We start from the raw sequence: 14,936 nt of genomic DNA on the forward strand, positions 1-14,936 counted from the left end.
GGATCCTGCTCCCTGAGTTGCTGGGATTACATTTGTACACCATGGAGACTAGCTTTAGCAAAACAGTTAAATGCGTTGTGTTATTGATCTTTAGCTTCTCCTTTGGGAGACAGGAAAAGCAATAAAGAGTGGCATGGATGGCTGAGGGAGAGGGATAAGCCAAGAATGATACTGAATGTTTTTTCTAACCAGAAGACTCATTTGAGTAGGGGGACTTTTAGGTGCCATCAACTGAAATAAGCATCTTGGAGAAGCCAGTATAGCAGGAAGATGAATTCAACCTGAGTTGCCAGTGCCCATGGGTGTCTGGGCAGAGATGGGTGCACTACCCTGTTCAATCAGGCACCTTAAGTCTCACTCATATGACCCCAAGCTTCCTATTTTCCCATGCAAATGCTAAGAAACAGATGATAAGAAGACAATTTTCCTGAAACAATTATCTAGCCAGGGACCCTGAGGGATAATCAGGCTCTTCCTTCAAAATGGAAATACCTGCTTATCCTATTAAAGTGGGTTCTCTATTTCCTGTAGTTAGAGCCACACTGTATCCTTCTTGGAATTCTCTTTCTCCCTTTGTGGCCCACCACAAAACCACCCTTTCTCCACCCAGTGAGAATAGGTGATTTAAAATTTAGTGTGTACTCTACAGAAAAAATAAAAACCATTAAGCATGGAGAAAAAAATAGGGTAGAGAGGCAAAGGCAGGTTTGTGTGCAGGAGGATTGGTGTGGAGGGTGGAAGAAGGAAGGACTGAAATACCTGAGACAAACCCATAACAGAGGGTGTTGCACTGGACCATCATCACTCCTGAGACATGTGGTTAGTCATTTCGCCTCCAACTTATGCTTGAGCACCCCCAAATCTTGCCTTTTCCTCAAGCCTGTGAGCAGGCAGAGTTTGGCTTTGCCCATGGTGGATGCTTAGTCCTAGCAATTGATTCATTCAGAGACAGAACGGGGGATGGATGTGTTTGTGGGGATGAGGCATGGTGGACTTTCTTAGTTATACTGGATGTTTCAGCATGCTAAGCAAGGACATATAAAAGCAGCTATAGTCAAAACAGACATTTCTTATAGGAAAGGAGATTCAGATATCTTCAGAAACCTTACAATGAGTAATCGCCCTTGAAAAGCAGCACTAGACAGTAAGAAGAAGACGAAGGGTTTTTTCATTCTTACTATCTTTCAATAACATATTGAAGAGAGACTGGCAGGGATAGTTGTGAAAACTTTTAGTTTATTATCTCATCTGGTCCTCAACCTCTCAAACACCTATCAGCACCAAGAAATATGTAACTCAACTAAGGATAAGCTAGAGATAAGGATCAAAACCACAATTTGTTTAACTGTTTTGCTAAAGCTGGTCTCAATGGTGTAAAAATGTAATCCCAGCAACTCAGGGGGCCAAGGCAGGAGGATTGGGGGCTCAAAGCCAGCATGCGTAACACAGCGAGACCCCATCTCAAACACAAAATAAAAAAAACACTATCTTGCTTCCTGTTAAGGCTTCCTACTGTCTTTGGGAAATAACTCAAGGCAAGTAAAGGTGTTTGAAATCTACATTTCAAATCATCTTATTAAAGCTTTTTAGCATGAATTTGTACCTAAGGTGGCATACACCGTGTATTTGAATCTCAACAATTCTGCAAGAGAGGAAGCTCTCTTCCATTGCATAGAGGAGGAGACTGAGGCACAGCCTGTAGAAGTAATTCACTCAAAGCTCTGGTGCTAATAAATAGTAGAGCTGCCATTGGGCCCAAGTTCACCAGACACCAAACAAAGCCGGCAATCTTAGCCTTTCTGAATCTACCTTCAGAAAATTGCTCTTGGCTTCCTAACGACTATGATTTCTCACTTATTAGAAATGTTAAGTAGGCCTCAATTTAAATCTCCAAGTAGCTAGGAGAGTTAACATCTCATCATTAAAAAAATACAAAAAGGACATCTTATGATAGCACAATATTGTGTATTCATCAAAACTTGAAGATAGATGTAGCATTTATTTTTAGAGGGGGATTATATATATTTCAACAGAATTATATATTGTTTTTCATATTGATTTTATAGCCAGCTCTGAAAAGTGAATGAGTTTTTGATAATTTTACTTACCAGAGCTAACTGAAGCAGACACTTTGTGAAGTCACTGGGGGGTGAATCATCTCCAACTCAACAGGTTAATTATGGAGATCTGAGAGATATTTTTGTCTCACTGCAGCAGAAGAGCAACCATCACTAAAACAACATCTACTTACATGATTCCTTTAAACAAAGCTTATCTACCCCCACCCTATTGCATCTAACAAATAACTAGTATCTCTCTGAATGGTAGATCATATTCAGGTTCAATAATAATAATAGAATCTACTTATGTGGTGTTGCTTATATGAAGTGCTTCATGCACAACAATTAATCATATTCTTGCAGAAACTCTATGAAGTAGGCACTAATCATCATCACCCCACTACCACCACCATCACCATCATCATCATGGTCATCACCATTATCATCATCAGCAGCAGCAGCAGCAGCTATAACATTTGAGATGAGCAAAGAGAGATGAGATAGCTTGTCTAAACCTACTACTTAGGAAGTGGCAGAGCTGGATTATGCCATCTGTCTTATAGTCTTATGCTTCAACCCACCATACTGAACTGCCATGCAGGGGGTGACAAACCAATTAGTTTAAATGCTTCTTGAATTGCTGCCACTTAAAAATGGAGTTAGAGCAGTTTTATTTCCCCTCGGAAGAATTAATTTCTTTTTAAAAACCTACAGCACATCTAAAACATCTAGAAAAAAAACAAACACTTGTGTGGTCACCACTCAAAAGCAACAAGTCTTAATATTTTGGCCTTAAAGACGGGGAAGTAAGGAGAGGGGACCTTCCTCTCTTCTGCTTCTACCTCCTCAGATCTAACTGGATGTGCCTTAGCTCATCTCTGTTTTTTTTTTTTTTTTTTTTTTTTTAAATTTTTGCCTCATTGTATGAGTGTGCCTGCATCAACATTATATTGAAAATCATTTTTAAACTTCACATTAAAATGTGTCACTACATATTACACATATCCTTCTGTAACTTTTCATTCAACATCATGCTTTCCAAATTTACCTAGTCATTTAGTTGCCTGTATGAAAATATCCCTGTATTTCCTGTTGATGGACATTTAAATTATTTCCACTTTCTGCACATTCACAACAGCCTCCCAGAGTCTACACCTAGGGCAAGCCTGCCAAGTCTGTAGCAGGAGCTGCCAAGTGCTCCCCAGTGACACTGCACTCATTTTCGCTCCCAGCAGCAGCGTCTGAGTTCCTGGGGTTCTGCTTCCTCATCAACACTTCAAGTGGTCCAACTTTTTAATTTTTGCCAATCTGATAGGTACAAAGTGGAATCTTGTGTTAATATGCATTTCCCTGACTGCTAGTGAAATTTGATGTTTTTGTGTTTACTGGGCATTTATGGTTTTCTCTTCCATGAAATGATCATTCATATAATATACTCATACTTTTTCAATTAGATTGCATATCTTTTTCCTGTTTACTGGTAACAGGCTTTAAAATTTTTTTTTTTGTTTTTAGTTGTTGATAGACCTTTATTTATTTATATGCAGTGCTTAGAATCGAACCCAGTGCCTCACACATGCCAGGCAAGTGCATTACCACCGAGCCACAATCCCAGCCCTTGATAGCAGTTTTATATACTAAGGATTCTTATCCTCCACTGATCTCACATGAGTTGCACATACCTCCTCTCAGTCTGTAGTATTCACTCTTACTTTTATTATGATGCCTATAGTCATACAGAAGATTTAAATGTTAACATTGTCACATTTTTCAATCTTTCCCTTGATGGTTGATGGGTTTTTATATCTCGTTTTAAAAATTCCTTTCCTGCCATGAGGTGATAAAAGAGTCATGTATTTTCCAGAAGTTTTAAGGTTTTGCTTTTCACATTGAGATCTTTGATCCATCTGGAATTTATTTTATGATGTCAAGAATTTTTTTCTCCTCACAATTTATTCTTTTTATTGAATAGTTTATCCTTTCTGCTACTGATCTGTTAGCCCCTCCTTTTTCTTATCAAGTTTCCATATTTCATGCATCTGTTTTTAAGCTTTTTACTCCTCCATTCCACCAGTATTTTTTGTACCAATAACATATTTTCTTAATTACCAATACTCTTAAATTATGATAGAACAAAAGGAAGTCCCTTCTCTTTATTCTGCTTAGAAATTGTCTTGATTCTCACTTTTATTCTTCCATATGAATTTTTTTTTTGTACTGGAAATTAAACCCAGGGACGTTTTACCCCTGAGCTAAGACCCCAGCCCTTTTTATTTTTTGAGACAGGGTCTCACTAAATTGCTTAGGGCCTCCATAAGTTGCTGAGGCTGGCCTTGAACTTGTGATCCTCCTGCCTCAGTCTCCCAAGTTATTGGGATTACACACGACACCACTGCACTGGGTTTCCACATGAATTTTAGAATCATTTGATCAAATGCAATAGCACCCTTTATTAATCTTAAGTAAGCTGTTATCTTTAATATAAAAACATCACATCCATTAACATGATATTATTTCCACTTAGTTAGACCTTCTTTGTTCTCCAGTAATGCTTATGGCTCTTCTCCATAAAGCTCTTGCATTTTTTTCCACCAGATTTCCTTTAAGGTAGCATAGAGTTTCAGTTGCTCCTGTTAGCATAAATTTTTTCTATTACAATCATTGAATGGTTGTTAATGATGCATAGGAATCCAAATGGTTCCTGTATATTTATCTCTAATTGAGAAATTTTGCTGAGCTCTGTTATTAGGTTTTATTTATATCTCTTGGATTTTTTTATGTATACAACATTGCTTGCATAAAATTTTTCTTCTACCTCATTTTTTCTTTCTTGCTTTATGCCATGGTGGGAACACCCCATACGATTTGGATAGTAAGAGTGCTATTTGGCATCCCTGCTTTATTCTTTAATTTTAACAGGATTACCTCTAAAATTTTCCCAATAAATATGATGAGCTTTTGACGTGTACCACTTATCAAGTTAAAAAAATCTTTCTCCTGTTCCTATTTTGCTAAGGTTTTTTGTTTTGCTTTAAAGTAGAAATGCACACATAACTATAATACTTTCTTTGCACCTATTGAGATGATCATACAGTTTATCTCTTTTAATATGTGAACTTATCAATTATAAAAAGGCTTTTTTATTTAAACCATCATTGCATACCCAGGGTAAGCCTTTCCTGGTCTTAATGTGTGTGTATTTACTATATTGGTGAATCTATTATTAATATTGTATTTAGCATTTTGAAGCTATACTGAAAAGTGAGGTTGGTCTACAATTTCTCCCTGGTGCTTTCCTTGTCCCATTTTGATGTTAGAGTAAACTAGCCTCATAAAATGAATTGAGTAGCTTTCCTTCTTTTCTTGTTCTCTGAGGTTGCTTATGTAAGATATGTAAGGTGGGATTAACAGTTTTTGATGCTTTTAGTAAAAATTGCTCACTTAAGACTAGTGTATATTTTGAAAAGGTGAGGACTCAGTTTATGTAATATTTGTTTATTCAGGTGTAGCAGGCAATCATCTCCTAAAATAGCAATACTTTTGATATTTTATTTAACAACAGTCTTTCCTTCCTTTTTCCTCCCTCCCTCTCTCCCCGTCTCTCTCCTTCCTTCCTCCCTCCCTCCGTCCTTTCTTCCTTCTTCTCTCCCTCCCACTCTCCCTTCCTTCCTTCCTTATTTTCCTCCCTTCCAGAGAGCATCCACAAAGGAGGAAGCTGCTCTGAATGGCAGATCACTCTCAGGAATAAAGTGATAAACGTGATTCACTAGTATAATTTTTAATACTATTCTCCTTGTTTTATTTTAAGAGGGGGAGACTAAGCAGTTATTTCTGCTCAAAGTTGTTTCTTTAATAATTTTCTCATCAAAAATGTTACATGAGCACTGCAAAAAAAGTCATAAAATATAGATAAGCTAACAGAAGAAAATGAGCCCCCATCATCCCAGCATGCATCACAGTTAGCAAGTGTATGTTCTTCCAAACATGCATATTCACAAATGTAGGATCTATGAACACTTGTTTTTTTTCACCTGAGTTTTCATTCAACATTTTGACAATGATTTTCCATGTCAATAAATATATATCATCTTTTTTAAATGACATTTTTGTCACCATTATTTCTATCAGTTCCCTCTTTTAAATTTTTTTTTTTTTTTTTTTTTTTTTAGTTTTAGAAGGACACAATATGTTTATTTATTTTTTATGTGGTGCTGAGGATGAAACCTAGTACCCCACACATGGGAGGCAAGCGCTCTACCACTGAGCTACAAGCCCAGCCCCTATCAGTTTCCTCTTGATAGACTTCAAACGGTTTCCAGTTTTTGCTATTGAGAATCTGGGGAAAATAGCAAATGACTCAGCTCTATATTTTGGGGAAAGTTGTCTAAAGGTATGTTTTCGCACATGATAGGAGTCCCTGCTAATGCCTCTTCCTAGACCATGAGATGGCTGGAGGCACTGAGGAGGAGTCTCAGAAACAGACCCTCTGGTTCTTCCCACCCTCTTGTTCATTCCAGTCCTCCTGGCAGAGGTCTTCTTATCCAAAGTCAGTTAGAGAACATGCTGAAATTAGAAGTCAAAGGTGGCTCATAAGGATGGCTTTGCCCTAACCCACTGGCTGAAGACAGTTCAACAAGAGCCAAATATAGCAGATATCAGGCCCCGTGTTCTAGCTGCCAACCACATCCTGACCTTCTCATGCCTACAGCCAAGTCTGATGGACCCTGCCCAGGTGGAAGAGGCACAACTGAAGCCTGTCTGTGGTGGCTGAAAGCCCCCTCCCACCATGAGCCCCTGGCCAACCCTCACTCCTTCCCCCAGGGAGGATGTCCTTTGCATTCATCTTCACCTCAATCCTTTCCGTGCTGCACTGTAATTGACTCTTCTTTCCACACCTGGGGCTGAGTTCTTGGGGACTGATGCTCAGATGATTTACGTGACATTACAAGTGCCTGCTTTGTAGAAGTAATTCAATAAATGTCTCTTAAATGAGTGATGAAATGAGTGATTTACCATGGTCTTTCTCATTCCTTGAGGCCCACATTCTATCTGTTCAGGATCCACAGTTGGAAGTAGGTGTGTATTGACAAAATGCAGATCGAATTGCATATACTCCAATGCCTTCTCACCTCAGCACAGGATTTACCCCTTGCCTTTCACTCCATGCTACCTGCCTGGCCTAGTCTTCACCCCATCAAACAGCAGCATCACTTGGGGCCAGATGCATTGCCTACCACACCCTTAGTGTTTAATTCCAGCAGGAACCCTCTCCATGACAGTAGCACCTATCCCTCCTGCCACGCCTAGAGCCTCCCCATTTGTGCCCCTTCACACTCATGAGCTATTTTAATATCGAGGAGTTGTTGGGCTTGGGAATAGCACAAGCCATGTTCTGTCTCTCTGGCGATCCTCTCTCTCTCTGCTGGCAGCTCCCAAACTGTTCACTACAGCAGGCGCTCAAAAACCCAGGCTCAGGCCACCAGACTGCTAACAAGGACGCCAGTAGGATGCCATATTCAGAGTCATGGGAGGATGCCAACAGGGTAATATGTGAAATTAGTAAGTAGACTGAAGCAATAAAAATGTCAGTCTGGAATTCAATTTTTGAATTCCACCTATAATGTTAAAAAGCAGGCAATAAAATGGATCAAAATCTAGTCTAATTTGGAAAAATAAAATGTGACCTGAGGCAGTAGGTATCTGAGTCTAAAGGACTGAGGCTCCTGAAAGATACTATAGTTAAATACAGCAACATTTAAACCCTCAGTTTAGTAAGGTTACAAAAGGTTAAAAAAAAATAAAAAAGCTGTTAGCTATATTAGGGAAGTTAGAACAAATGAGGGAGAATAAACCAGAAGGTACTTCTGGATGGGAGACATTTCATAGATAGAACTATGTCTTGTTCAATGTTCTACTTTATTTTGGAGGGAGGGGTAAAATATGAATTTTGTACAATGATATTTTGGGTTTCAGTCACATTGAATGTGTAACAGCAGGAAAGGGGATGATGTAATATATTACTTATAATATCCCTTATGTATATGTTGTAGTAAAATTGTTGGGTTTTTTTTTTTTTTTTCATGAATTTGAGATCTGAGACAAGAGTCAAATCACATTTCTAATTTCTGCTGGTGCCAAGCCTATGGAATGACAGTGTTGAGGGATGCAGTTTGTAGATGGGAGGTGGGATGGCCCCTGAAGGGGGTCCTGAGATGGCTCCCAAGTTCTCCAGGGACACCTGTTTGGATGGAGCTAAGGGTCAGACCCATTCATATTGCCCAAGAGAAAGGACCAACCAGCAGTGGCAGCCTGACTTCCTGGAAGTTACTAAGAACTGTGTCTTTCTCTGAGGCTTCCTTTCTAAACTAGATTGTCCCTGTACTTGGTTCTACAGCAGTGAATGGCTTGGAATAAAAATTTTTAGACCTTAGGGCAATGTAAAACAGTATCACCAAAAGGCTTCACCATTTCCCAGCCAAGTCACCAGGTATAGTCACTCAAAGATGCTGAGAAAGGCTGTCCTGAGGAATGGAGAAGCCAGGATGTGGCATGGGGTTGCTCCCCAAAGACAGGGAAACACAGACAGCTGATCAGGGAACCTGACTCAGGCCACTGAGCTGGGAGAGGACAGAATCAGCCGCCAGTCCCACCCCTGCACCCCCAAGTACTCATGGGGGCGCTCATCCTCACCTTCCTGATTTCTTGGCCTGTTAAATGAAGAAGCCGACTAGATGATTCTGCTGATTTGTTTTATATTCTCAGTTGTAACCCCTACAGAATCAGAAACTGAATATGTGCATTTTTTTTCCTTAAAAAACCAGCACAGGGCAACATCAGATGTGAGCATGGGCCAGGTCACCAGCTTTTCTTTTTTCATGTGCTAGCTCCCTGCCCTGCAAACTCTTGCCCTGTTCTACTCTTGCCATCTTCTTAAATGGAGTGCCCCCTGCTTTGAACAATCTGGCCTTAGAGCCTCTAGCTTTCCCTTCCTGTGGCTTTCCTCCAGCATGCCTCCTTCTCCCCCTTTTCTTTGGGGCCCTTGACTCCCCAACCAGGCCTCATCCTGTGCTGACCACAGAGCACATGGGGCATGCTGGCTCTCCCCATACCTCTTCCTGTGCTGGCCTCAGTGCCCACAGACTAAGCTGCAGACTGGTAACCCTGCCAGGCCTTCCAGCCCCAGCAAGCACTGATGCAGCTGCCTGTGGGAACTGTCTGGAAACCTCAATGCCAGCTCTTCCCACTCGGCCTGGCATCCCCGTGTCTCCAAGAGAAGTTGCTCATCCTTCCTCCAGGCTCACCCCATTTTGCTTTGTGTATCTTCTCCCTAGATCCAAGTATCACCTCCTATCCTCCAACAACACCTCCCCACAGTGGGGCTTACTCAAGGACCTCCAGCCTGGCTTCATTTGCTTCTTCCCTGGCAGTTTCAGGATGGGGCACCCTTGACTGTTGTGCCACCAACATGTGTCAGGAACTTGATACTGATTTTTTTTTCTTTTTGTCAGGTGGGTAATGTGCAGATGTTGTAACAATGTTTAGAGGAAGGCACATCTCACATGATAGCATGAACACCCAATCATCACGCTTATGAACCAAAGGATCTTGATAATGAATTTAAACCTCCAAAAGCAAATGGCAACTGGTCAGCCTGGGGAACTGTGGTTTTGTCCTTCCCTGGCTTTCACTCGGAACTTGATAGTTACTGCTGTTACCAATGCCATAAATGGTCTTTTCTCTTTTTCTTTATTTTCTTTTTTTCTTTCTTTATTTCCCTTCTTCCTTCCTTCCTTCCCTCCTTCCCTTCTTTCTTTCTTCTTCTTTTTTTTTTTTGGATTGCTGAATACTATTTTATTGTATAGCTCACTTTTTGGTTTTATTTTTGATTAACATGTATTAATTATACATAGTGAAGGAGTTCAATGTGATATTTCAATATGCATATATGCATATGGTATCCACTGATCAAATCCGGCCTCCCTTTATCCAACCCCAACCCTCTTCCCAATCTCTAGTAATCAGTATTCTACATTTGGATCCTCTTCTAAATACATTTCCATATTTGAGAAAGAGCATGTGGTATTCTCCTTTCTGTGTCTGATTTATTTCACTTAACATCATATCCTTCAGCTCCATGCATTTTGCTACACATGACAGATTTCATTCCTCTTTATGGCTGAATAGTATTCTGTGGTGTATATGTACCACATGTTGTTTGTCCATTCATCTGTTGACAGACACCTAGACTAATTCCATATCTTTGCTATTATGAATAGCAGTGTAATAAACATGGATATGCAGGTGTCTCTTTTGTATGCTGACTTCATTTCCTTTGGACATACCCAGGAGTGGGATAACTGGATCATGTGGTAGATCTAGTTTTAGTTTTACTAGGCATGCTCCCTACCACTGAACTATAGCCCCAGACCTCTAATTTTAGTTTTATAAGGAATTTCCACACAGTTCTCCATAGTGGTTGTACTAATTTACATTTTTATTAATAGTGTATGAGATTACACTTTTTTAAAAAATAGACATTTTTAATTGGAGTAAGATGGTCTCTTGTTGTTTTGATTTGCATTTCACTGATGGCTAATGATATTGAACATTTTCTCATTTATTTATTGGCCTACCAAATGGTCTTTTAATTGTCTCTGAGAAGTGTTTGAAAACATGGGAGGGCATTTTTTATTTTCACAGTGTGAGTGGGTGTTTTTCAGGCTGTTGGGAGCGGGCAGGTATGCTAACTATCCTGTAATCCAGGACAGAAAATGCCAAGGGGATTGCCCTGAGACACCTACTTCTCAGTCTTCATCTAACCTGGCCTCCAGCAGGTCTCTGTCTTCCTGATCACAGCTCTGTGTCCTTCTCAGACTCCTTCTGGGCTCCTCTTCTTCTGACAATGCCTTAAGATTGTGTGTTCTCCTGGGTTTCCTTGAGGCCTTCTCCACCACACACTCTCTGTGAGTGATAGGCGCCACTCCTCTTCCATGTGTTGATCCCTTCTCAATATGGCCTCAATCCAGACTTCTCTCCAGAGGTCCACCCCATTTCTAACTGCTTGCCTGGTTTCTCCACCTGTATTCCCAGACCCATCAACCTCCACATGTTCAAAATCTCATCATCTTCTTTCTTTACCCCCAGAAGCCCTCTCCTGGTATTAGGTGTGACTGCCCCTTGCCTCATGTCAAGACAGGAATCTGGGGGCCATCCTTGCCTTATTTCTCTCCTTTAGTTCCCACATCTAGTGGGGTACCAGGCAGTCTATTCAGCTCCCTTCATTATCTTCAAATGCATCTGTTTTCCTCACACACTGCGTAGCACAGATCCTCATTATTACCCACCTGAATGCTTATCTGCCTCCTCACTCATCTCTCTACTCCAGCTTCCAAGCCTGGGTGCAGCTTGGATCATGTTAGTCCTTTAGAAGGAAACTTCACTAGCTTCCCAAAACCTTCAGGATAAAGAAGAAGCCTCTAGAGCAGGGCACAGGCCGCTGAGCTGATGATCTATCTACTGTTCACCCACTACATGTCTGAGTTTTCAACTCTGGGCTGCACTCTGGTCTTACCTGTACCAGAGTATCTCTTGCCTGGTCCCTTTTTGTCTCTGCACATTCAGTCCCTCATGCGTGGAAACTTAACTCCTCCTAGCCCAATTCCTACTCAACCTCCAGGGCTCCATTTGAAGGACCTTGGATCTCTGGGTGATTTCTCTACCCGTAGCTGCCCTCCAAGCACACTCATTCCCTTTTATAGCAATCTATCATCCATTAATCATCCACTAGCTAGATGTGCAACTTAATCTTCCCAACAGTCTGCGAGCTCCCAGAGGGCAGGAATCGTGGTTTATTCATGTTCCCAGCAGCTGCATCCCAGGATTGAAACACAGAAAATGTTCATTATACGAATGTGTATCTCTTAGTCCTGACATTTTATTAAAGGCATTCGCACTCATGTCAGGAACAATAATGGTAAGGGGAACTGGCATATCCTTGGACACTGAAACCTATTTCCTCCAACTGGGAGCCTGAGGCCCCATCACCATGCTCCTTCCCCAGTGAGAGGGACCAAGGAAAGGGACTATATTTGCCACATTACTCCCTAGACTAACTGGCTACTTTTATTTTTTTAACTTTTTAAAATATTTATTTTCAAAGTAATACATAGTACATTATTACTTTCAAAGTCAAAAACAAAATGTGGCCTCTTCTGGCCTGCCTCTGACGTTGGCTCTTTAAAGAGAAAACATTTTGAGCTGTTTTAGCTGTTTCGATGAGTAATTACCTCTATGTATTTAAATTACATGCTTATACTGTTAGTTCTTGATTTTATTGACTTTCAATTTCCTACTATGGAAGAAGAGAATTTAGCTCTCTTCCTCATTCATTTCTCCTTCCACCTTCCAATTTGGTTCTCTTTCAACATTTGGTTAAATCACACTTCAGCAATTATATGACTGGGATTTAGATGCCACTCACAGCTTAGTCATGGCAGTCTGCATTTCCTTTCTTATTCGTCTTGTTTTCCCAGGAGTTAACACTTCTTGTTTATCTTTTGGTTAGTTTTCTATATGTCTGGAGTTTACTCACTCCCAAAGTTTCCAGCAGAATATAAAATTTTTCCTGATAAATTCAAACACATCAACTACTTGACTACTTCCATTTTTTTCCTTGGAGGTCCTCCTGGGAACCCTGTCCCGTCCCCGTACCTCATATCTGGGCATGTTTCCCTCTACATCTGATATAGGCTGTCATCCCAGCTTCTCCTTCCTTGTTCGCCTTTTCTCCCTGTGTCTGTCTCTTGGTTCTCAGATTCTATGGCTCCTCTTTCTTTATATCTTGGTTTCCAGTGCAGCACTGTGACTAGCACAGATATCAGTAAACTACCTTAAAACGCCAGAGAAGAAAGGGCTAAAGCAAAACAGAAAATATGATGTAGGTTCTTCTATATACACTTAAAGTGCAACTATTTAAAAATGTAAGCAATATCTACCATGTCTCACAATGACTTTATTCCACTTATGCACTTGACAGGTGGCTGCGCTAGATTGAGAACTCGGTCAGGAATCATTTACCTGGAGGATGCAGAGACATTGTACCACTGTTGTCCAGCGCTCTGGTTGCTCTTTAGAATACAAGTATGTTGGTAAAAGGCCTGATTGATTTTTCTGGAAGCTTTTAAGACTTTTACTTCAGGACTAGTCTCCAGGAATGGCCACACTATTTGGAGTTTCTGCTGTCCTAGTCCCTCTGATGCCCAAAGGGCTCCTGAGGGAGGGTAGGGGCCTAAGGCTAAGGAAATGGAGAGGAACTTCTAGTGTCCCAAATGCTGCAGGAGAAGGGGACAGCAGGAGGAGGCAGAGAACTGGGACCAGGGGCTTGGGGAGGATGAGGAAAAGTCAGGAGGAGAAACTGCTTGTGGCAGGAGTTGGGGGCAAGAGGGATAGGGCCCCACAGGGAAGCACACTTTTCTCTAAGTTTCAGATTTTTTAAGGTTCAGAGGGACTATTCCTCCGGGAGGAGGGGCCCACAGAAGCTAGGGCAGCAATGACTGGATGACCAGCTGCAGGCCAAATGACTTTGGAGAGAATGGGCCTGTCTTATGGCACCCCTGCCACATGCCCCTGATGTCCTGACCATCAGGCCAGTGACTCCTTGTTCCTTGCTTGGCCTTGATTCTTCTAGTTACCTTCTAGTTATCATCCAGCTTCATACGTTGCTCAGACTACGTTCCACTCTCACCGGGCTATGGAAATTTGACAGAGATATTTTTTATGTGGAGTTTTTCTTTTTCTTTTCTGAGGTATTGAGGCTTGAACTCAGGGCTCATGCATGCTGGGCAATTGCTCTATCATTGGGCTACATTCCCCCAGTTTTTTTTTTTTTTAACAAAACAAAAAAGCACCCAGGATAGTTAGAAACAGACTTCTTTACCCATCCCTGAGCCTCATCTCATTATTCACCTACTCCTGGGTGAGGGAAAAATCTGGGTGAGGGGTACTTGGGAATAGCCCATGATCTTACTGCACTCGCTGGGCCTAGCATGTGCTACGTATCATTCTTAGCACCATGCCTGTTTTTCTTGTCTTGTTCTGCCTCATCTTTTCTGATCTCTCCTTTAAAAATCGCACTGGTCATATCCACTCATTTGCAAATAATTAGGAAAGACAGTTTCTTAATAATAAGGGAACTGCTTTCCACTTGAAAACTAAGTAATTTTTTTAAATGAGAGAGAGAATAGTCTATTATAGTTTTTGTATATGAAAAGGGGTCAAAATAATAGTTTTTTAATAACATGAACCAATAAAATAAATATAGACAAAATCCTGGCTGATAGGGAATACCAATCACCAATGGTGATTGGGACTAAGTTACAACTGGGTTAAGTTGCTGATAAATATGTCTAACCAGTGAGCACTTCTTTTTCCTACAAGTTTCCTGACAGGGCTTCCTCTGTTTGGTAGGCTAGAGTGGAATGGGGAGGTAGGGAGATAAAAAAGAATTGGGGCTACCATATGGTCTCTTATTTTCAGCTCCAAAATATACAAGAAATCTTCAATTAAATTTCTGTCTAATTACATTATACATAATATCACACAATTCCTCAATGAATTTTTTTGTGGGGGAGAATGATGGAATCATGTTGATGGTGGCAACCTGAAAGCTAATAATCCTGTTAAAACAAACTTTAAATGTTCTTATTTTCCCCCTAATTTTAGAAGTAATACAAAATCCAAATATATAAATGAATATTGCTCATATTTAGGACAAGACTGAATTATAGAGAAAGGGTCACAGAGAGTGAGGGTCAGAGACACCAGGTGTTCACATGCTAGTCAGCAAACAACTGCAAGTTCACATTTCAAGAAAGCCAA

At 40.7% G+C, this 14,936-nt stretch overlaps 1 protein-coding gene and 1 non-coding gene across 2 annotated transcripts in view; both read right to left on the minus strand.

The window, feature by feature from the left end:
• Tnfaip8l3 (TNF alpha induced protein 8 like 3) overlaps positions 1-14,936 on the minus strand; it is a 35,817-nt gene that overhangs the window by 8,522 nt on the left and 12,359 nt on the right. The gene's annotated exons all lie outside the window — the stretch shown is intronic.
• On the minus strand, positions 9,563-9,664 carry LOC124104836 (small nucleolar RNA U13). Its single transcript, XR_006855527.1, has one exon. It is a non-coding gene; the product is annotated as a small nucleolar RNA U13 (small nucleolar RNA).

Source organism: Marmota monax, unplaced genomic scaffold (assembly GCF_021218885.2).
Source record: "Marmota monax isolate L192 unplaced genomic scaffold, Marmota_monax_Labrador192_F-V1.1 WCK01_AAM20220418_F8-fsc00001, whole genome shotgun sequence".
Taxonomy (NCBI): Eukaryota; Metazoa; Chordata; class Mammalia; order Rodentia; family Sciuridae; genus Marmota; species Marmota monax.